At 34.1% G+C, this 23,472-nt stretch overlaps 1 long non-coding RNA gene across 1 annotated transcript; it reads left to right on the top strand.

Moving 5' to 3' along the window:
- The first annotated feature begins 419 nt into the window (after positions 1 to 419).
- Positions 420 to 22,554, top strand: LOC116567196. Its single transcript, XR_004276147.1, has 3 exons — positions 420 to 434; positions 17,979 to 17,983; positions 22,463 to 22,554. It is a non-coding gene; the product is annotated as an uncharacterized LOC116567196 (long non-coding RNA).
- The last annotated feature ends 918 nt before the right edge of the window (positions 22,555 to 23,472 follow it).

Genomic DNA, 23,472 nt, shown 5'->3' with positions numbered 1-23,472 from the left:
GTAGTTCCCAAGGAAGGCTCTTGGTGGGGCCAGTCTTACTGTTCTAGCTCCTTCTCCCTGACACTTCACCTTCTCCATATCTTACCAACTACTTCCAATCAATATAAAAAATTGCAATCTAAAATGTCTCCCCATAATAGAATGTATCATTGTTTTCTTGGATACCCAACATTTTTTATCATGTGTGCTATCCCTGGGGAAATTTCCTCCTTTTGACTTCTGTCTCTGCCAAGGTGGAAGCAAGAAAAATCAGCACCGCCAATTTTTGTGCCTGGTACCTCCTCTACAATTAGGTAGACTTGTTTGAGAGTTTGATTTAAAAATAAGCAAACTGAGGAAGGAGGTTCCATACAGAATCGATTATGTTAGAGGAGATATCAGAGGTATCTGGCAATGATTATAAGGTCAAGATCCTGGATTATTAAGGAGCGCATGTGATGTGATGAGCACTGGGTGTTATACACAACTGAAAAATTACTGAACATTACATCTGAAACTAATGATGAATTATATGTTGGCTAATTGCATTTCAGTAAAAAAATAAAAATAAAAATAGAAAGATCCTGGAAAAGAAGCAGCAGTGGCTTTAAACTCTAGTTCCTGGCACTAGTACTTGCTGCATATCATCACCGTCGGCAGCGTCAGCAGAAGAGGAAAGTTTTTTGGTCAAATTTGGCCATGATTATAGCATCGTTACCGAAAGCTCACTTGGGAATCTGTTAATGGTTTTTGAGCTTTCTCAGCTCTTGAGCTACCCGAAATCTTATTAATAAACCCTTTTTCAGTTTAATCTGCCAGTCAGCTTTTGTAACTGCAATTAAAAACACATATTAAAGGGGCACCTGGGTGGCTCAGTGCGTTAAGCCGCTGCCTTCGGCTCAGGTCATGATCTCAGGGTCCTGGGATCGAGTCGACATTGGGCTCTCTGCTCAGCGGGGAGCCTGCTTCCCTCTCTCTCTCTCTCTGCCTGCCTCTCTGCCTGCTTGTGATCCCTCTCTGTCAAATAAATAAATAAAATCTTTAAAAACAAAACAAAACAAAAAAAACCCATATTAAGTGTTTCCTCAATATGAATCTTCTCTCCATCCCTGCTAACGAGGGATCCTTATTCCTCCTATCATCTCCTGATTGGTCTCCTTTCAATGATATTCCTCTTCTTTGATTTTTCATCTCAATTCTCTTTTTTTTCCTTTTTCTTAATATTTTATTTATTTATTTGAGAGAGAGAGAGTGTGAGAGGGGCGAGGTCAGAGGGAGAAGCAGAATCCCTGCAGAGCAGGGAGCCTGATGCGGGTCTCCATCCCAGGACTCCAGGATCATGACCTGAGCTGAAGGCAGTTGCTTAACCAACTGAGCCACTCAGATGCCCTTAGTTAATTTTCTAAATATAAACCTTATCACATTTATGCTTTTTGCTTTAATACATACTACCATAATAGTTTGACTATGTTTACTCCTTTTACTGACTTCACCAAAATAATCATCTTTTTTCATTTCTTGTATTGGTTGTCAAAGTCAATTTGAAACAAGTAGTTGGCCTTTTGGTTGAAAAGGTATGACTGTAATAGATAAGTAATGAGGAAAAATACAATAATTGAGGCTTATTTTGTATATGTTGCATTTGTTATTAAAATAAAAATGTGTAGCTGAGGAAGAATCCTGGAAAAAATAGGCTGGCATGATAAAGGGCTCAGCCCTTGATCTTCTAGATATTATACCTGACCTTGTCTTTGTCACATAGTTTATTAGAATGACAGATGCCAACAGAGTAAAGATGACGGGAGACTGATCATAAAAAAATCAGAGTGCTAATTTATTAATTTAAATGATAAATACAAGTGCTAAGTGAAAGAAATATTTGCAGCTTGCATATCAGCACATTCTCTCCCTGTAGGCAACCTTCGTGGCAAGCAAACTGACAGAAGGTTGCTGGCTGAACTTCAAATCAGAGCAAGAACTCCCATCCTCATAATTCAAAGATTTCCTGGTCCCAGACTCTGATGACCACATATACTCTGACAGATTGTCATAAAATTAGATAATTGATTTCTCTCAAAGAACACTGTTTTCCCAGATGGTGCTTTGAGGGCCCCAGTCAGTGTTGGCTCCTTGGAACTGGTATTTCTTCTTGTTCATTTCTATCTCTTTAAGACGATGTCAGGCTATCTCATGTAGCATCTACAATGTGTTGATTTTAGAGTTTAATTCTCAAATGACACTTTAACCTACTTCTCAGTTTTATTCTTGTTGCCACCTATGCTAAAGGTACATCAGCAGGTTTATATTTAGTGTTGTAATAACTACATTTGTAATATGGTATATAGCACTGTAAGTTCCTTTCTATGGTTATTCTTTAGTTTTTCTTTACATTAATATAGTTATGTAGTTTACTAGAAGTTCGTTAGTAAAGTTAGAAGATAAACATAATATACCTATTTTTCAAAAAAATCAAGCATTTTCTAAAATCTATTTTTTAAAATTTCTTCCACTAATTTCTAGTGCTAACCAAATAATTCTGGAATTCCTTTCTTTAAGAGAGGTGAAATTTTTTTTTTTTTATAAGATTTTTTTTTTTTTTTTTTTATATATTTGACAGAGAGAGATCACAAGTAGGCAGAGAGGCAGGCAGAGAGAGAGAGAGGAGGAAGCAGGCTCCCCGCTGAGCAGAGAGCCCGATGCGGGACTCGATCCCAGGACCCTGAGATCATGACCTGAGCCGAAGGCAGCGGCTTAACCCACTGAGCCACCCAGGCGCCCCAAGAGAGGTGAAATTTAAGAGAAAAAAAGTTTGATGAAGATCATTTGCCATATATTACCTAATTAAATCATCATAAACATTTTTAGCAGTAGACTATATCCTCCTTTATAGAAGAGATCGCTGACATTATGTAATTGGCCCATACCACTTAGTTTATACCTTTGTGCTTTTGGTTCTTCAGTAATTCTTGAATCTACAATTTAAAATTTTCTAATTTTTTATTCCATCATTTGAAAGTCCATACCTTATTTCACAGGCCCAAATGTTTCTTCTTCTTGATTTTATTTTCCCACAAAGATATACCTTTATTATTAATTCCTGGCTCTGTCCCATGTATCCTCTTGGTTTTTACTCCTCTAATATTCACAATTTCGGGACAGGCTTTCACTAATTTATTACATCTCTCTCTCTCTCTTTTTTTTTTTTTTTTTCCAGCCAATCATTGCTAATTCTTAAAACATAAAGTCATCATCTCTTGTATGCTAATTTCATTCGTGTTATCTATCTAGGTGAATGTTGTAGGTTTCTGTTGACTGGCTTTCTCATTTGCTATTTGTTCATTTTCTTATTGTTTAAAAAAAGTATTTTCATTCCAGAAAATTTGGAAGGTACAGAGAACTTCAAAAAAGAGGAAAAATTGTGCATAATTCTGCTGTACGGCTATAACAACAAATGAAAAGGACTGTATAACACCTTTCTAACCGGATATAACACTGCTTCTATCATGTGCGTCTCTGTTCTTCAATAAAAGGTTTCCTTTAATTTTCCCTTCAAAAAATGCAGACTTGGTCTAAAAGGACAGTTTGTAAACAGACAATATTTCCTCATATGCACCTAAATTTTCTTGCCGTAATTTTACTCAAAAGAAAGAAAGCACAAATTCACGTCTAGTCCTCTATGTTCTATTCCAGCAGGATGGCCATATCTTCAGAATAACATTGCCTTGGCACATTAATTGAAACTTAGGTTCTAGCAGTATTAAAAAAAGAGCTTTTCATTTTTTCCCCCTAGTCTTTCTCTGTTTTTGAATAGATACTAGAAGTAACACCTAGATAAAGATATAATTACACTCATTATTTTCCCTTTGCACTTACTCATTTGTTGTGTTTACTTCAGGAAAAGACTCTTTCTCTAACATTTCCCTAAAGTAGCTGCCTCTAAATTTCAGTAGATTTGGCTTTGGAGGGGCTTCAATTAGTGGTCTGGAAACAAAACTGGAGCTAAAGATTGTAAGTCCTTGAGGTCTTACGGATTTTGGCTTCTCCACAATTTTATGTATTTATGCACTGAATACTTCTTCCTGAGCAACAATTATGTGGCTGGTACTATTGTGGTTCTGAACAACAAAGGCAAACAACAGCTATTTGGGAACTTGAATGTAATGGAGAAACTAGGTTAAATCTGATAGAAAAACAGTTCTGTCTAGGAATTCTGGTTTCGAAGACAAATAAAAAGATGATTCTAGGTAAACTTTGTCCATACCCACATCTTAAGAAAGGAAATTATTAATTAGGTAATTGTGATTTATTTTAAGTGTTTACATTTTGGATCTGATTTATAACACTGCGATCAAAGTGTTTATTTGTTACCAAAATAGATGATAAGAGTAAGAAAAATGGTACTGGAGGTATACTATCACTAGGTACTCTCATATAGAAATATGTGAGTTTTATATGAATTTAATTCTCAGAATAATTCCATTTTATAGATGATAAAACTTCAGCACAAATAAGGTAAAGAGCTTGCTGAAGCTCACACAGGTAAGCCAATGGTGAATGTGGGATTTGAATCTGATTATTTTCACATTAAGACCCACCCTCCTTTTTTTTTTTTTTAAGATTTTATTTATTTATTTGACAGAGGGAGATACAGCGAGAAAGGGAACACAAGCAGGGGGAGTGGGAGGGGGAGAAGCAGGCTTCCCACCAAGCAGGAAGCCTGATGCAGGGCTAGAACCTACACTTTTAGCCACAATATTTTCAGCATACCTTTAACTATCCAGAAAGAGAAAGCTGAAATGTAGAAATTAATTTGGAGGGCAACACAAGAACTAGGAAATACTGTTGTCACTTAACAGAATGGAAGGTCTGGGGAAGAATAAAGGATGATGCACTGTTTATGCCAACTCTTTCTTGAGGACAGATCTCAAAAACTGCCATAGACCACCACCGCTTACATGACATTGGCCAGAAATTACTCACATAGTCTCATCTATCTGCAAGGGAGGTTGTGTGACATAGTAATACTCTGGATGACAATGTATGCTAGCCATTTTACTACTATGGGTGAAAGGCAAAATGGATTTAGGGAGAAAATAAGTAGTTTCTGCCATAGGCCTATACCCTTTGTTCTGCTGGAATTGTTTTGAACAAAAGATCAAACTCAGAAGACAAGATGCCTACTGTATATTTATGTATATTTATTATTGATTTATTTTAGAGAAAGAGGGTGCCAACGGGGGGAGGGGCAGAGGGAGAGGGACAGTAGGGGATGAGCAGAGGGGTAGGGAGAGCCAAGCAGACTCTGAATTGAGTGAGGAAACCAATGTGGGGTGTGATCTCACAAACTCGAGATCATGACCTGAGCTGAAACCTGAAGATTAACGGACTGAGCCACCCAGGCACCTCTATCATATAACCCTTTTATGGAAAGATTAATGGATGTGATTTCACACTTAAAATTGCACAGAAATAAGCAATATTTTTGTCATCACCTAAATACTGTGTATATGTATAGATAATAGGTGATATAATAGATAAGTACCCATATCTATGTGATCATTTTCAGTCCAACCATGTTACCTTCTGCCTGAAAGCATCCAATGCCCTTCTATTTCATTCAGAGTAAAGCAAAGGTTTCCAATGGCCTACAAGGCTCTACCTAATCTGATTCTTTTCCTTTCTGTCTCCATCTCTGATTGCTCTCTTTCCCCTCACTCCCCACCCCACCCCCAATCATTCCTGTCAACCTTAGAGTAGCTGAGACACTCTGGCCGCTGGGCATTTATGCCAGCAAGCTCCAGCCAGAATGATGCCCACAGATATCCCTGAGGCTAATTCTCTCCCCTCTTTCAAGTCTTCTCCATTCATGTTACTTTCTCAGCAAGTCATTTCCTGACCACCTTTTCATATTTCAGTGTTCACCCCTGAGCTGGGCAGTTTCTGGCCATCTTCCCTACTTTATTCTCTCCATAATGCTCAGTACCTCTAATATTCTGCGTCATCTCCTTGCTGTAGTGTTTTCTCTATTGCTTATCTTCTTCCACTAGAATGTCATACTCAGGAAAGCTATCTCCACCAAAGTTTTCCTCTTAGAAAGAGGCTGGGCAACCAATAGTAACAGGAACTCAATGAATAGTTCAGATGACTACAAAGGTGAGAGTGAGGGGGCATTTTCTTCCACTAGTCAGTGTTACATTGTTTTTACTTTCAGCACTGGAATAGCTATCTGTTGACTCTGTCTTTAAACTCTATTTTCTCTATTTTCAGGACAAGTAAACATTTTAGAGTTCTAGAACCACAGAAACACAAGAGTGGTGTGTCCTGCTCAGCATGGATACTTTAAATTTCAATGCAGGTTGCCCAGTAACTATTTTATCATCCTTCCCCTTTGAAAGCCTGGGGGCTTACTCTCTAAAATCACACACTTCAGGAAGCAGAAATGCAACTCCAGCATGCCAATTTCAAAAGAGTTGCTTGAATTGTCTTTGTGTTCTACCACACTTTGCCTCTACTTCCTTTCCTAATTTATTTTGCAGGGAAATCTAATTTCTTTTCTAAATGAGAGTTGTGTGCTGCCAGTTTTGATATTTTACTATCCACATTCTCATCAGTGTTATCATCTCTAAACTTCTGAATCAAAAACATCACAGAGAGTTGTTTTGGAATATATGTTTTGATTGAAGTACCCTCTTATTTAAACATATCAAAATTAATTGTGCTTCTCATACAAATGTCTGTGTGTGTCTTTGCATATTAGATTGTCTCTTAAATGCTGGCAAGAATTGAAGACTCTCTGCTTGGTGATCACGGAATTGGACCTGACTTGAAAACTATCACTATTTCTCTTATTAACAAAATTGTTATCACATATTTTCTGAGAATATTGATTATAATTCATATTTTAATTAATATCCCATAAAGTCAGATTATGACATATTATGGTTTGACAGAATGGATTATTGCAGGTAAACTCTCAAAGATTTCTGAGAGACATGAAAATACTAGCTACAGCAAAAAAAAAAAAATGAACATGCATTATTTTTTTCCTCATATTATTCATTTTGCATGTGCATTATTAAGTTGCTTTTAGATTTTGAAGATAGAAGCATATTTAGTTGATTATATCCATTCATGAGATTAATTTCTATCTTTGGTAAATTTTTGGAAAGCATATGAGATTTGATATGTATGTACGTGTTTGTGTATGTGCGCATTGAATGCATATATGTTAAGTGCAGGATGTGTAAGTTTCATTATGAGTGTCATTTGTGTACCTGGGTAGAATTATAATGGTGCATTACAAAATCTGCCTTACAGCCAGGAATATGCAATGCCAATTATGTTCATCAGGACATCAATTTGTCATCATGTGCAAGGATATTTATGCAAAGGTTTAATTTCCTTTTCCTTTATTATTAATGATGCTTTATACTTGAAAGAAATTCCATCTTGAAAGCTTCTTAGAATCATTAATCCTCGTGATATGTATGAAGTAGTTAAGAATTCTTATCCATACTTTGAAATGGGCAAAGTAAGAAACAGCTAACATGGATAAGTAGTCTACATTGTAGAAATGTAGTCTTTTCTATTGGAAGAATGATTCACATAGAAAACATCCCTGAGCAGAGACAAGTTGATTGTGCTTTGTTTTATGTGGGCTTTTAATATTTTCATATGTTTATGCATGTGTGCATAGAATAATTTATAGCTTCAGGAGAATTCAGATGTAAAAAGATTATTGTCTTTTCTTTTGTTATGGTCTAGTATCTGAGTTTGTTTTTTCTTATATTCAATGCTTTCAATATTGAAGACTGAAGTTCTAATTGTTGTCATGCATAGGGAGATGCATCCAAATCTGCTAATTTTTAAAAAGCCCATTTGAGACATCTGGTCTATTTAGAGCCTCATCTTACATAATTATGTCTTTCTTCAGGTGACTTTAAAATTTGCAATATTTCTAGTCAATATTTTAATTGGAGGTAGATCAGTGGCTTCTTTTATGTTGTTCAAATCAATTCTTTTCCAATGTTGAAAATAACATCATGTAGAAGTCAGGCAAAATATTAGCTATTAACAATCACGTTAAAATATAAAAATGAAATCAAAATTTAGCCAAGAAGAGACTCTAAAGAAAGGATGATGAAGAAAACTTCTGGAGTAGGATCCTGAAGATGACTTTTAAAAATACAAGAAATATTCCTATTAAAGGGGAGAAAACACTGAAATAAAAATGAAAAGTATAGACTCTCATCACTAAACAAAGTGTCACAAAGAGTGATACATGGCAGCTACCTACTCTTGATTCTGCTTTTGACTATCACTTACTCATTCCTTCTTTTCTACTCCTTTGGCAATTTGTTCATGCCTTTGTTAGAGCACTTATAGCTCTGCAGCTTATGCGCTTGTCTAAGCCTCCCTGACTTTAGCCTACAGGCAACCCAAGGTCAGGGACACAGTGCAAACATTTTGATATACTTATTTCTTCTACAGCGCCTACCAGATATTAAGTACTCAATAAATACTGCTGAATGAAAGAAAGATAAAGGAAATTACTAGGGTGCAGAAAGTGAGTACATGCAGCATTTAATCACAGTGGGAATGGTTGAGAAATACCATGTTTTGTGCATAGCAAATCTTTTACACTCTGATTACCACATGCCCAGGCCGAGTTTTGCCTTCACTTAGCTTTCTATATGAGTAATGAGAATTTCTACAGGCTCTTCTTTTGTTTCTCATTTGTTTGTTTTTCTTTTCTATTCTTTTTCCTTTTCGGCCTCCATTCTGTTGTCTCATTATGGCCTTGCCATATCCTAGTGATGCGCATGTGAAAATTCCCCTTACCCTCTACACCTTTCATCACTGAGACATTTACAAAAGGCATCAAGCAAACTGATCTAAAAATATGTTTTAGTATTTCAGATGTGGAAGTAAACATATAGAGATTTAAAGATCAAGAGATTTTTTAGAATCCTCCTTTTACTTTCAATAGCTTGTTAAAACAATATTTGTAGCTGTAAAAATAGTATCTGAGCAAAAATCTGTCAATCTTCTGCCTTTCTCAATTTTGCCAACTCCTTTTGCTTTCAAATGATATCTTCACAGCTCAGGATTTCCTTACCTCATCTCAAAGTCAGAGAGATACTATTTAACATTCATTTGTATACCTATTAGTATTTCTATATGTCATCTTTTGTTCTTTACAAATATTAGCTAATTTAAACCTCAAAAACCACCATAGGTTAGGTGGCATGATTAGTCCCATTTTACAAAGGAAAAAACAAAACAGAAAAACAAAACAAAACTTAGAACTAGTAATTATAAAAAACTGGGACTTAAAACCAGAGGTCTGACTTCAGAAATCAAAGTTATGTTACTTCTCGAATGCATTGCAACTTTTAACACAAAGAAACAGAACTTGCATATTTTAAGTCAAAAGAAATACTTTCCATATCAATCAACCTAGACGTAGCCATAAGCACATTGAAACAGATTTTGATCATCCAGGACACTTAACAGTGACCTTCCTCCTCCTAGAGGTATTTCTCTTAATTAGCTGCTCCCTTAAAAAAGCCCAACACATTTTTTTGTTTAGAATGTTTATGCACATACATTAGTTCTTCAAATGTCTTCCACTTAATTTCTAAGTCCTAATATTGGTTTCATAAAACAACTTCAGGAGACCATGAATTCCCTTACTGGAAATTAATTCCTTGTAAGGAAACTATTATATGCCTATATATATATTTTTTTCTGAATTTATATCTATAGCTTTCATCAAATTCTCATAGTGATCCAAAAAAGTAGAGATATTCTGTTTTACATGCAATTAACATTTATTGAGGACATGTAGGTGTTAAGTGCAATGATAAGAAGGTTTTCAATTTTATTAATTTTTCTTTAAAGATTTATCCATCTATTTGAGAGGAAGAGAAAGAGAGATCATGAGCAGGAGGGGCAGAGGGAGAGGACAAGAGAATCTCAAGCGGAACTTGGGGCTTGACATGGGGCTTGACCCTGAGATAGTGACCTGAGCCCAAACTGAGAGTTGGATGCTTAACCAACTGGACCACCCAGGTGCCCCTCAATTTCATTAATATTAATGGAGATTCCTAAAAGGCAGAGCTGTGTGGATCTTTGTATCTTGATCCTTAGCATTTTGTCAAGCATTTAATGGCTACTTAATAAATATCTTTTTAATAAACTAGTGGAGTGTGGAGCACCTGGGTGACTCAGTTGGCTGAACATCTGCCTTCAGTTCAGGTCATGATCTCTGGGTCCTCAGACTGAGACCCACTTCAGGCACCTGCTTAGCAGGGAATCTACTTGTCCCTCTCCTTCTCCCCCTCTCCCCAGCTCATGCACTCTCTCTCTCTCTCTCTCTCTTTCTCTCAAAAAAATAAATTAAATCTTTTTAAAAATTTAAATAAGTAAATATGTAATAAATTAATAGAGTGTGGGGTGCCTGTGTATTATAAATAGTGTGCACATGATTCTACAACCATCTCTAAACAACAAAGATACTGCATCATCAGTGCTCCACCTAATTAGCAAAGAAATCCATATGCTTTCAACTGAGTCCTTGTAAGAAGCATAACAAAACCTATTAGTATCTTCTTTAAATAATAGAATGTGTAAATTACAAAGTGATTGACATCAATATGACATTTCTGCTTCATTAATTATTAAGGTTCATCAGAATCAAATATGAGTATTTTATCTGACGTTTTTCTTCCACTTCTTACTTAAAAAAAAAATCCTTTGATTTTTGTTCCTTGACTTTTTTTTCTTTTTAACTTTTTCTATTGATTTTTCTACAAAGAAATTCACAGATCTTAGGTGTTATACTTTGATGACTTTTGACAAATGTGCATACTCATATAGTCAACACCTGTACCAAGATGAAGAACATTTCTATGCCCACCTTTTCTAGCAGCAGACACTTATAACTTCTATTGTAAAAGGGTATTATTGCTTTCATTTAACTTCATATAAATGAAAACAGAAAGTATTCTTTCTATCTGCCCTTTTTACTTATCATAATGTCTATGAAATTCAGTTGTATTCATAAGTTCCTTGTTCCTTCTTATTGCTAAGTATATCTCACTGTGTGGATATATCACATTTTGTTTATTCATATTCTTATTAGTATAAGCTGTCTTTCCAATGTGGAGCTACAGTAAATAAATCTGCTGTGAACATTTGTGTAAGTCTTTTTGAGAGCATAGATGTCCATCTCTTCTGTATAAATGCCTAAGATTAGAGTTTATAAATTCGTTTTTAGCCAAATGGAGAAAACTTCTGGTTGAGTTTTGTTTTCATTTTTAATCTGTCCCATTTTAATATGTCCCATTCTCTTCTTCTCTTTTAGGTAAATTCAGTGTTTTTTAGACACCTTGATATTGCCATGCAAGTCCCTGAAGTTGTTTATCTTCATTTTATTTTTTATCTTCTTTTTCTTTCTTCTCACTTGATATTTTCTATTGATCTATCTTGAAAGTTGCTGACCCTCTACTCTGTCATCTGTATTTTTCTATGAGTGTTGTACAGTGTTTAATACAAGCTATCACATTTCTTCTCTTTCATTTAGAATTTTCTTCTTCCTTTTATTGTTCCTATTTTGCTACTAAGCTTTTCCATCTTTTCATTTGGTATGATCATGTTCTTTACTTCACTGAGCATAGTTAAATAACTGCTTCAATGACCTCCTGCTCTCTATAACGTCTAGGTCATCTCAGAATTGGAAGATTGTTTTTTCTGTACAATCTGTAGTTTGTTTTTTCCTTTGAGAATGAATCAAAATTTCTTAATTCTTTGTGAATTGAAAATTTGGTATTACATCCTACATACTGCAGATTCTAGATTCTAGATTCTTCTATACTTTTCTGAAGAGTGTAAATTACTTTGGTTAGACACGAATTGCAATCTCTGTCTCTTGGAGCTCAAATCTGTCGGTTTTAAGTTTTTATTTAAATTCCAGTTGGTTAACATCCAGTGTAATACTAGTTTCAGGTGCACAATATAGTGATTCAGCACTTATACACAACACCCACTGCTCATCACAGCAAGTGCCCTCCTTAATGCCCTTCACGTAGTTCACCCATTCCCCCCACCCACCTCTCCTCTGGTAACCATCAATTTCTTATAGTTAAGAGTCTGTTTCTTGCTTTACCTGTCATTGTCTTATTTTCCCCTTTGTTTATTTTGTTTCTTAAATTCCACATATGAGTGAAATCATATGGTATTTGTCCTTCTCTGACTTATTTCATTTAGCGTAATATTATCAGCTCCATCCACATCATTGCAAATGGCAAGATTTCATTCTTTCTTATGGATAAGTAATATTCCCTTGTATGAGTATGTATGTGCATAGGTATGTAGGTAGTGTGTATGTGTGTGTGTGTGTGTGTGTGTATACATATATATGTATATATATGGATAAATGATAGATGTGTGTGCAGATATATATATATAGATTTATATACTGCATCTTCCCTATCCATTCACCAGTTGTTGGACATTTGGTCTGTTTCCATAATTTGGCTATTGTTGATAATGCTGCTATAAGTATTAGGATGCATGTATCCCTTTGAATTAGTATTTTTGTATTCTTTGGATAAATAGCTAGTAGTGCAGTTGGTGGATTGTAAGGTAGTTCTATTTTTAAATTTTTGAGGAAACTCTACACTGTTTTCCTGAGTGGCTGCACCAGTTTGCTTTCCTACCAACAATGCAGGAGAGTTCCTCTTTCTCCACATCCTTGCCAACACCTGTTGTTTCTTGTGTTGTTGATTTTAGCCATTCTGACAGGTGTGAGGTGATATCTCACTGTGATTTTGGTTTGCATTTTCCTGATGATGAGTGATATTGAATACCTTTTCATAAGTCTATTGGCCCTCTTTAAGTCTTCTTTGGAAAAATGTCTATTGATTTCTTCTGTCCATTTCTTCATTGGATTATTTGTCTTTTGGGTGTGGAGCTGTATAAATTGTTTATATATTTTGGATATTAACACTTTATCAGATATGTCACTTGAAAATATCTTCTCCCATTCTGTCAGTTGCCTTTTAGTTTTGCTCATTGTTTCCTTTGCCGTGCAGAAGTTTTTTATTTTGATGAAGTCCCAAGAGTTAAATTTCAGTCAGTTTTATCCCCTTTCAGTTTTCTTGGACTCAGTCTTACACAGTCATGTGTCAGAATTGAACAGGGAATTACAGATTTATATAAAAATTTGTGATTCAACTTCTCTGGCACTCTCCTTACTAAGATCATCCCATATCTCCCCTACCTCCCAGCTTTACTGAGGTAGAATTGACAAATAAAATTTTTATATTTATGGTGTACAGCATGATGATTTAATATACACAAATATAAAATGATCACCATGATCAAGTTAATTAACATTCAACACTTCATGGTTACTATTTTGTTGTCCTTGGGAACACAGGGTTTATATATATTCTCTTTGCAAATTTCAAGTATACGATACAATATTATTAACTATAGTCACCATGCTGTACCTTAGATACCTGGAACTTATTCGCTGTAAAACTGAAAGTCTGTATCCTCTGATCAATATTGCCCCATTTCCCCAACCCCTCCCAATGGGCCCCTGGAAACCACTCTTTTACTTCCTGATTCTATGAATCAACTTTTTTAGCTTTCAGATATAAGTGAGATCATATGGGATTTGCCTATATTTGTCTGGGTTTTTCCACTTAGCATAGTGTCCCCTAGGTTCATATTATATTGTCACAAATGGCAGGATTTCCTTTTTTTTTTCCTCGAGGCTGAATAATATTCCATTGTATATGTTCTACACCTTATGATAGATACAGATAGTTTCCATACCTTCCTTATTATGGATAGTGCTGCAGTGAACATGGGAGTGCACATAGCTCTTGAAGAAGCAGATTCTATTTTCTCTGGATATAGTCTCAGAAATGGGATTTCTGGATCATATGATAGTTCTGTTTTTAATTTTTGAAAAATATCCATTTTACAAAATGACTGTACCAATTTACATTCCTACTAACAGTGTATAAAGTTTCTCTTTTCTTGACACTCTCATCAATACATGTTTTCCTGATAATAGTCATCCTAACATGGGAGGTGGATTCTCGACATGGCCATTCCACATTCTACATTTGTTTTATTTGCCCAGCACTCTATCTTCCAGTTCTTCAGACCACAAACACTATAAATTTTGAAAATCAGTTTTAACCCTTGAGCTAAATGTAGTAAAAGCAAGAACTCACCCTATAATGACTCCTATTTATAGATTATATTTTTACTGTATAACCTGTCTTTCTTTATTTTCTGAAGGCTTAAGTTTGTATTTTTTAATTGGTATTTTGCTTCAAGTTAAGCTATTTTCTGTGGGGAAGTTAGTTTTACAGGAGCTTATTCAACTAAAATTAAAATAGAACTAGTCAACAATGCATATATTTTTAAATATACAGAAGGGATACATTCTTTTACATTTGTCAACATATTTACCATTTATGGAATTTTTTTCATGTATATAAGAGCTTTGTATCAATCAAGGTTTTCTAGAGAAACAAAATCATTTTGCTAGAGATATCTTATTAAGATACACATTTATATAAAGACATATACAGAGATTTTTAAAGAAATAGCTTACGTGACTCTGGGGCTGGTAAATTTTGAAATCTGCAGAACAGACAAGCAACCTGGAAGCTCAGGCAGAATATTTATATATCAGTCTCGAGACAAGTACCCATCATCTTTGGGAAAACTCAGTTTTGCTCTTAAAGCTTTTAAGTGGTTGAGTGAGATTTACCCATGTGATAGAGGGTAATCTGTGTTTTTTAAAGTCAACTGATTGTAAAAATTAATAGCATCTATGAAATACCTTCATAATAACAACCAGCCTAGTATGTGATTAACAAGCTAGGCATCAAAGCCTAGTCAAGTTGACAATAAAATTAACCATCACAAATTAGACTGTCTAGATTCACATTTCTTCGTCCCAAAGAATTGATTAACATTTCTTAGTGTATATCTGCTGGTGGCAGATTCTCTTAGTTTTTGTGTATATGAATAATTTTTATTTTGCCACAATTTTACAGTGTATTTTTGCTGGACACTGAATTCGAATTTGACAGGTTTTTCTTTCAGAATTTTAAAAATGTTGTTGTACTGGCTTCCCAATTGCATTTTTCCCTGATCAGAAGTCAGTTGTATTTATTTCCCTTTATGTAATATATTTCTTTATGGAATACCCTTTTTTTAAAAAAAAAAAGATTTTATTTATTAGAGAGAGAGAGAATGAGAGAGAGAGAGAGAGAGCATGAGAAGGGGAAGGGTCAGAGGGAGAGGCAGACTCCCTGATGAGCAGAGAGCCTGAAGTGGGAGTCAATCCAGGGACTCCAGGATCATGACCTGAGCCGAAAGCAATCACTTAACCTACTAAGACACCCAGGCACCCCTCTTATTGAAATTTCTTTGAAGATTTTCTCTTTCCCTCTTCCCATCTCCCTAATTTTTTTTTTCTTTTAGAAAATTTAACTGTGACATTCTTTTTTTTTTTTTAATTAATTTTTTATTTTTTATAAACATATATTTTTATCCCCAGGGTACAGGTCTGTGAATCACCAGGTTTACACACTTCACAGCACTCACCAAAGCACATACCCTCCCCAATGTCCATAATCCCACCCCCTTCTCCCAAACCCCCTCCCCCCAGCCACCCTCAGTTTGTTTTGTGAGATTAAGAGTCACTTATGGTTTGTCTCCCTCCCAATCCCATGATTTCATCAAGATCAAAAGCTTTTGCACAGCAAAGGAAACAGTTAACAAAATCAAAAGACAACTGACAGAATGGGAGAAGATATTTGCAAACGACAAAACTGTGACATTCTTACACGTAGATTCTTTGTGTTTATTTTGCTTCAAGGTTTTTTTTTTTTTTTTTTTTTTTTTTTAATTTTCTTGGAACTGAAGGATACATTTTTATTTTGGGAAAAAAACACAACTACTTTTCTGCCCCTAAATATATAAACTCCCTGTTTATTTGTTTCAATATCTTTATCATCTCTAGAACTGTTAATGCCTTTTTTCCCCTCAGGTCATGTTCTCTTGCTTCTTCACATGTCTAACAATTGCATGTTGGCTATTGTGGATGTTATATTGATTTCATAAAAGAGGATGATATTTCCATAACAATGATAAATAATACATTTAAATTTTTTTGAGTAACATTTTTCCTTTGATATAGATAGATATTGTGGCGGTCATAAAGAAAGATCTAAAAGAAGGGAAAATGGCAGACCTATCTTCACCTCATCTAGTGATTGTGTCTATATAATTTTTGAATTTTTTTTTTGTATATCAGATATTGAGTCATGAAAATCCTAATGCTCACTGATGATGGTAAGTTTTCAGCATTATTTAAACTAGCTTTGATGTAATCTATTCTGTGTTAATATTTTCAGACCTAATTTTTTAAACACTATGATAAATATTATCAATGTAATAAAATAATTATGGTAAAAAATGAATACAATTGTAGAAATACTGCAATCTATATAAGAATGGCATTATTTAAAACTGTTATTGATATGCAATATTATCATGACACGCTTTAACTTATTTTTTTTCATTGAGGAAAGATACATTTAGTTTTAAAAAGGTTGAAAAAAGGGCCACCTACGTGGCTCAGTTGGTTAAGTGTCTTCCTTCAGCTCAGGTCATGATCCCAGGGTCTTGGGATGGAGCCCCACATTGGGCTCTCTGCTTAGTGGGAAGCCTGCTTCTCCCTCTTTCTCTGCTTGCCACTCTGCCTACTTGTGTTCTCAATCTCTGTCAAATAAATAAATAAATAAATAAATAAATAAATAAATAAATACGTTGGGAAAAAGTTGTTTAGAACATTGTGAATATATAACACCTAAAATATATGTTATTTTAAAATACATTTTGAAGTCAAAGCTCATTTCTATTTTCTTTTTTTATACAATCTAGTCAAACATTACTTCAATTCATTTTAACATCTACATTTTACATTTTAAAAATACATAAGTATATTTTGTGTAAATATTTGTTATAATTTATATTATTAATTTTAGTATAGATATTGTTCTTTAGTTACAAATTTAAAATTTGAACAGTTTTAACTTTAGTGAGACATTTTAAAAGTAGCTCTTTTTTTGGACAATTCATATAAATTTCTTACACTATATCCTTTTAAAATTTTCAGGGCACATTATTTTTAACAATGGACTAATTATTCACTAAAGTTTGATTAATTAGACATTTTAGACATATTTGAAAGACCCCCTCTTTTTAAAATTTAATGGAAATTTACATTGAATCCTAAAACTGTCCCTGTCACTAGATCATTATTTTTCTGGTTGGTATAGAAAATGTGATATATTGGTTTCATTCAAATTCTATTCTAATCCTCCATTAGGGTAATTGAAATAATTCAAAAGAGTTAATTCTAGTTAGGGAATTGATTTATGGAGTTCTATTTCTGAATTATAACTAAAAAAAATCATTTTATTCTGTGTCTCCTTTAATGACTGAATTTAAAATGAACTTTTATTTTAAATTTAGTATTCAAATGAAGAAGATAATTGTCTTTATAGACCTTTATAATCACCTGTAAATCAGCTTATTTTGTATTTTTCTTTTTAGTAAGAGACAAAGTAATACCTCAGAAATACCATCTTATTATGTGGAATTTTACATGTGAACCAAATTTAGCTGTTTATAAAAGATCTGAATATGATATTTTCAAGTTTAGTGGAAAAATCACTAGTACTCTTTTTTATTCCAAAAAAAATTTCCCTAATTTTATAGTCTCAAAATCTATTTTATCTTCCAGATGTTACAAAGGATGTTAGGATTGTAACAAATTGTTACAAATGTTAGGATTGTAAGTATACTTCTTAAAGCAGAGTAAAATTACATAATTTTAAATGTCTTAATATATAATTATAATAACTTCTTAAAGAAATTAATTAAGTCAAATATAGTTTTAGTTTTCACAGATTTAAAATAACAATAACCATTAGTTTCTAATATTACTATTTCTAATATTTATATTCATAATGATAAAGTTTTGAAACACTAAAATTTAAACTTTAATTCTAATACACTTCAGAATATTGGGGGTTCAATGTTACTGAATCAAAGTATCAATACTTTCTAATATGATATAAATGTGTTCAAGAACAGAACAAATTAATCTAATGGTTAGAAGGGATCGTAAGTATTTTTTTCTCAGATTAGACAGAAAAATAGTTCAGCTATCCTAGAAACATAATACCTAAAATAAATACATACAATTCCAATTATGTTTTAAATGTATTAATCTTACTATCTAGAAAATGTTTACATTCATTTTATTCAGAGAACTGAAGTGATATTTTTATCATTCTATAAATTAGGGTAGATGTACTCTCTTCCATACTCTAGTTTGAGATATAATTGATAGATATCACTGTTTAAGGTATAGAACATAATGGTTTGACTTTTATGTTATTATAAAATGATTATTACTATAAGCTTAGTTTGCATTTATCATCTCACATAGATACAATAAAAAGAAAAAGAAAACAGAAAAAGAAAAGGGAAAAAACAGTTTTGTGTGATGAGAAATCTTTGGAATTTCACTCTTAACATTTTTATGTATATCATACAGTTGTGTTAACTATAGTCATGCTGTATATTATATCCCTAGTACTTATTTATCTTACAATTGGAAGTTTGTACCTTTTGATCACCTTTCTCCTCATTCCCTTCCCCCTACCTCCACCTCTGGTAATCACTAATCTGATTTCTTTTTCTATGTTTGTTTTTAGATTCCACATAGAAATGAAATAATACAGTATTTGTCTTTCTCTGACTTATTTTACTTAGTATAATGCCCTCAAGGTCTAACCATGTGGTCACAAATGATAGGATTTCAGATGTACTTTCTTAACAGTTTGAAATGTAATTATTATGCCATACACTTCACCTACTTAATGTGCACAATTTAATGGCTTTTTGGAAAAGCAGAGTTGGACAAACATCACTAAAAGTAGAAACTGAACACATTATTAGTCTCTCTCCATTTTTTCCAATTTCTCCAACCCTAGGCAACCACTGATCTACCCTCAGTCTCTGTAGATTTATCTATCCTAGAAATTTCATATACATGAATTGTACAATATGTGGCCTTTTAGTCTGGCTTCTTTTACTTAGCATAATTTCAAGGTTCATTCATGTTCTAGAATGTACTTATACTTCATTATTTATTTTTTGGTCAAATAAGTTTCCATTGTATTGTATTCTATGTTTTGTTTATAAATTTATCAATTGATGGACTTTTGGATTATTTCCATTCTTTGACTATTGTGAATGATGCTATGAACATTTGTTATTCATTTTTGTGGATATATATTTTTATTTCTTTTAGGTATACACCTAGTAGTGAAATTACTGGATCATATGGTAGCTCACATGTTTCACATTGTGTGAATAGCCAAATTTTTTCCAGAGTAGCTACAGCAGTTCTCATTCCAGCCAGTAATGTATAAGGATCTTAATTTCTCCATATTCTTGTCAGCAGTAGGCATTATTTGTCTTCTTTGTTATAGTCACCCTAGTGAGGAGGAAGTCATATCTTACTGCTTATTGTGGTATTGGTTGTATTTTTCTAATGGCTAATCACATGTAACTCCTTTCGTGTACTTCTAAGGTATTTGGATATCATTGGGAAATACTTATCCGATCTTTTGCCCATTTTAAAATTACATTATCTATCTGGACACAAGTCCTTAAATAGATAGATGCTCTGCAAATATTTTCGCCAATTCAGTCAGCTGTTGGTTCACTTTCTTGATCATATCCTTTGACACACAGAGTTTTTTTATTTAATTATTTTATTTTTTAAAAATAGAAATCCAATTAATTAACATATAGTATAGTTTTAGTTTCAGAAGTAGAGTTCAATGATCCATCAGTCTTCTATAATATCCAGTGCTCATTACATCATATGCCTTCCTCAATGTCCACCACCAAGTTACCTCATCCCCCACCTCTCTCCCCTCCAGCAACCCTCAGTTTGTTTCCTATGATTAAAAGTATCTTGGGGCATCTGGGTGGCTCAGTCATTAAGCATCTGCCTTCAACTCAGGTCATGATTCTAGGGTCCTGGGATCGAGCCCCACATCAGGCTCCTTGCTCAGCCAGAAGCCTGCTTCTCCCTCTCCCACTCCCCCTGCTGGTGTTCCCTCTCTTGCTGTGTCTCTCTCTGTCAAATAAATAAGTAAAATCTTAAAAAAAAAAAAAAAAAAAAAAGAAGTCTCTCATGGTTTGTCTCCCTTTCTGATTTTATCTTTTTTTTTTTTTTTTTAAGATTTCACCTATTCAATTGACAGAGATCACAAGTAGGCAGAGAGACAGGAAGAGAGAGAGAGGGGGAAGCAGGCTCCCCACTGAGCAGAGATCTCGATGCCAGGCTCTATCCCAAGACCCTGAGATCATGACCTGAGCCAAAGGCAGAGGCTTAACCCACTGAGCCACCCAGGTGTCCCAATTTCATCTTATTTTGTCTTTCCCTCGTTCCCCTTATGATCCTCTGTTTTGTTTCTTACATTCCACATATGAGTGAGATCATGGGATAATTGTCTTTCTCTGATTGACTTATTTTGCTTAGCATAATACCCTCTAGTTTCATCCATGTCATTGCAAATGTCAAGATTTTATTTTTGATGGCTGAGTAGTATTCCATTGTATATTTGTACTGCATCTCCTTTATCCAATCATTTGTTGATTAACATCTGAGCTCCCTCCATAGTTTAGCTATTGTGCACACTGCTGCTATAAACATTAGGGTGCAGTTGTCCTGTCAGATCACTACATTTCTATCTTTGGAGTAAATCCCTAGTGGTTGCTAGGTTGTAGAATAGGTCTATTTTCAAATCTTTGAGGAACCTTCATACTATTTTTAAGATTGGCTGCACCAGCTTGCATCCCAACCAGCAGTGCAGGAGGGTTCCCCTTTCCCTACATCCTCACCAACATCTGTCATTTCCTGACATGTTAATTTTAGCTATGCTGACAGGTTTGAGGTGGCATATCATTGTGGTTTTGAGTTGTTATTTCCCTGATGCTGAGTGATGTTGAGCATTTTTTCATGTGTCTGTTGGCCATTTGAATGTCTTCTTTGAAGAAATATCTGTTCATGTCTTCTTCTCATTTATTAATTAGATTATTTGTTCTTTGGGTGTTCAGTTTGACAAGTTCTTTATAGCTTCTGGATACTAGCCCTTTATCTGATAAGACGTTTGCAAAAATCTTCTCCCATTCTGTCAGTTGTCTTTTAGTTTTGCCACTGTTTTCTTTGCTGTGCAAAAGCTTTTTATCTTGATGAAGTCCCAATAGTTCATTTTTTTCTTTGTTTCCCTTGCCTTTGGAGATGTGTCCAGCAAGAAGTTGCTGCAGCTGGGGTTACAGAGGTTTTTGCCTGTGTTTTCCTATAGGATTTTGATGGATTTCTGTCTCACATTTAGGTCTTTCATCCATTTTGAGTCTATTTTTGTGTATGGTGTAAGAACATGGTCCGGTTTCATTCCTCTGCATATGGCTGTCCAATTTTCCAAACACCATTTGTTGAAAAGACTGTCTTTAGACATTCTTTCCTGCTCTGGTGATGATTAGTTGACTATAGAATTGAAGTTCCATTTCTGGGTTCTCTATTCTGTTACATTGATCTATGTGTCTGTTTTTGGAAGCACATGAGTTTTTAATTTTGATGGGGTTCAGCTTATTTTGTCTTTCCTCAGTTATGCTTTTGATGCTATATCCAAGAAGTTTTTTTGAAAGTTTTTGAAGTTTTTCTTTTTTACAAAATTCAAAAAGATTTACTTCTCTGTTTTTTTTTCCTAATATCTTTATAGTTTTGGATCTTACATTTTGGTCTATGATCCACTTGGAATGGATTTTTGTATTCTGTGACTGGGACAGTCATTCTGGAAAACAGTGGAGTTTCTCAAAAAGTTAAAAATAAAGCTATCTTACCACCCAGCAACTGCCTAATAGGTATTTAATCAAAGAATACAAAAATACTAATTCAAAGTGTTACATGCATGCCAATGTTTATAGCAGCATCTACGATAGGCAAATTATATAATCAGACCAAATACCCATTGACTGATAAATAGGCAAAGAAAATGTTGTATGTATATATACAGTGGAATATTACTCATCTATTAAAAATATGAAATATTGTCATTTGCAACAACATGGGTGAAACTAGGATTATGCTAAATGAAATAGGTCAGCCAGTAAAGACAAATACCATATATTTCACTTCTCTGTGTAATTTAAGAAAAAAAAATGAGCAAGAGGGGAAAAAAGAGGCAAAGCAAAAACCAGACTCTTAAGTATAGAGAACAAAGTGATGGCTACTAGGGGAAGGTATGTGGGCAGTGGGTTAAACAGGTCATAAGGTTTAAGGAATGCACTTAAGAGGAACACTAGGTGTTGTATGGTAGTGTTGAATCACTATATTGTACACCTGAAACTAATATTACATTGTATGTTAATCAGCTGGAATTTAAATAAAAAATTTAAAAATTGTATGCTGTAAAGAAAGGGTACAGTTTTATTATTAATTAATTTATTTATTAATTTATTTATTTTTGCATCTGGATATCTAGTTTTCCAAATACTACTTGAAGAAAAAAAATATTGTTTTTCAACCATCATTTCTTCATTTTTTTCTGCTCCTTTTTTCTCTGGTAGTCTTTATTATGTATATATTGCTAGTCTTAACGTTATCCCACTATCTTTCAGACTATTCATTTTTCTTCATTTTTTTCCTCTCTATTCTGTAAGCAGCATAATATACATCAATCTATCATCAGGTAGCTTATCATTTTATTCTGCCAGCTCAAATATACTATTGAATTTTTTTTTAAGATTTATTTATTTGAGAGAGAGCATGCATGAATTAGGGGAGAGGCAGGGGAAGAAAATCTTCAGCAGACTCTCCACTGGGCATAGAGACCAATGTGGGGCTCTATCTCATCACCCAAGATGAGGACCTGAGCCGAAACCGAGAGTCCGTTGCTTCACAGACTGAGCTACCCAGGCACCTCTACTATTGAAATTCTTTAGTGAATTTTTCACGTTGGTTATTTTATTTTTCAACTCAAAACTTTCTATTTGACTTCTTAATATCTTTTCTTTGTTGATATTCTCTATTTGATATGACCTGTGACCTCTTTATCTTTTTAGTATGCCTTGCTTTACTTTTCTGAACATTATCTATAAAGTTGTTTTGAAGTCTTTATGAAGTATGACATTCAGGCTCTTTCAGAAAGAATTTCCTGTTGCCAGTGTTATCCCCTAGTATAGGGGTAACACCCTTCTGTTTTTTGCATGTCTCATTTGTTGTTGACAGCTGGATATTTGTAATATCTACAGTGGTGATATTGGGTACTGGTCTAGCCTTCTTTTCTAGGATTTGTCATTACT

The sequence above is a fragment of the Mustela erminea genome, chromosome 1 (genome assembly GCF_009829155.1).
Source record: "Mustela erminea isolate mMusErm1 chromosome 1, mMusErm1.Pri, whole genome shotgun sequence".
Taxonomy (NCBI): domain Eukaryota; kingdom Metazoa; phylum Chordata; class Mammalia; order Carnivora; family Mustelidae; genus Mustela; species Mustela erminea.
Note: the sequence above shows the minus strand (reverse complement) of the source record. Positions and strands in the feature narration are given on the sequence as shown.